The sequence below is a fragment of the Myotis davidii genome, unplaced genomic scaffold (genome assembly GCF_000327345.1).
Source record: "Myotis davidii unplaced genomic scaffold, ASM32734v1 scaffold97, whole genome shotgun sequence".
Lineage (NCBI taxonomy): Eukaryota > Metazoa > Chordata > Mammalia > Chiroptera > Vespertilionidae > Myotis > Myotis davidii.
The window spans coordinates 3976612-3978308 of record NW_006289392.1 but is presented as its reverse complement, the minus strand read 5'-3'; the positions used below and the strand labels follow the sequence as shown (position 1 = coordinate 3978308).

The window sequence follows — 1697 nt, the reverse complement described above, 5'->3', positions numbered from 1 at the left end:
CAGTGAGCCTCCTGGTTCATAGGTCAGTGCTCAACCACTGAGCAACACTTAGATGGGCAGATGTAGAAATGTATTAAAGATACACTTACAAAAGGTAACTCAGTAGAGCTCTAAGATAATTTTTATTGTAAGCCAATACAATTTATACCCAATATATCACATTTTTAAAACCACTTTTTCGTATTTATTCACTGAGCATGAACATCTGAAGGACTTAAATTAGTATGTTTCCTTTTTTAAAGGAACCCTGGTTTCTACCAATTTGCAGCCATTGCTTCTCAGAGATGTATCTTTAAATAAGAGACATTTGCAAAGCATAAAAAGCAATGCTTTAGAATCCATATTAACTTTGGTGATTTTTCAGTGTATATGGGAATGTTATTAAAGAAGAAAAGCCACACATGGAGCTTTTGCTCATATCTTTAAGATAGAGAAAGAAATGACTGAAATAATATACAGAGATCCAACAGCAGACTAGAGGATCACAAGAATCAAATCAAAGATTTGAAATACGAGGAAGCAAAATGCACCCAACCGGAAAAGTGAAAGGAAAAAAGAATCCAAAAATATGAAGAGAGAGCAAGGAGCCTCTGGGACAACTTCAAGCGTACCAACTTCCAAATTATAGGGGTGCCAGGAGAAGAGAGAGAGCAAGATATTGAAAACCTATTTGAAAAAATCATGACAGAAAGCTTCCCCTACCTGGTGAAAGAAATAGACTTCCAAGTCCAGGAAGAACACAGAACCCCAAACAAAAAGAATCCAAAGAGGACCACACCAAGACACATCATAATTAAAATGCCAAGGGCAAAAGACAAAGAGAGAATCTTAAAAGCAGCAAGAGAAAAACAGTTAGTTACCTACTAGGGAGTACCCATACGACTGTCAGCTGATTTCTCAACAGAAACTATGCAGGCCAGAGGGAATGGCAAGAAATATTCAAAGTGATGAATACCAAGAGCCTACAACCAAGATTACTCTACCCAGCAAAGCTATCATTCAGAATTGAAGGTCAGGTAAAGAGCTTCACAGATAAGAAAAAGCTAAAGGAGTTCATCACCACCAAACCAGTATTATATGAAATGCTGAAAGGTATTCTTTAAGAAGAGGAAGAAGAAGAAAAAGGTAAAGATAAAAATTATGAACAACAAAGGCGCAACAAATACATCTCTATCAACAAGTGAATCTAAAAATCAAGTGAATAAAAAATCTGTCGAAGAGAATAAACTGGTGAATAGGATAGAATCAGGGGCATAGAAAGGGAATCCACTGACAATTCTCAGGGGGAATGGGGTATGGGGAGTGTGGGAAGAGACTGGACAAAAATCGTACACCTATGGACGAGGACAGTGGTGGGGGGTAAGGGTAGGGGGTGGGGTGTGAACCTGGTGGAGGGGAGCTATGGGGGGGAAAAGAGGAACAACTATAATAATCTGAACAATAAAATAATCTGAACAATTATTTTTTTTAAAAATGGGCAACGGACCTAAATAAATACTTTTCAAAAGAGGACATATAGAAGGCCAAGAGAAATATGAAAACATGCTCAAAGTCACTAATCATCCGAGAGATGCAAATCAAAACAACGAGGTAACATCTCACACCTGTCAGAATGCCTATCATCAACAAATCAACAAACAACAAGTGCTTGCGAAGATGCGGAGAAAAGTACACGGCTAATGGAAATGCAGACTGGT

General features: G+C 38.0%; 1 pseudogene; it reads left to right on the top strand.

Annotated features, from left to right (window-relative positions):
* The first annotated feature begins 1656 nt into the window (after positions 1–1656).
* LOC102762906 overlaps positions 1657–1697 on the top strand; it is a 1862-nt pseudogene continuing 1821 nt past the window's right edge.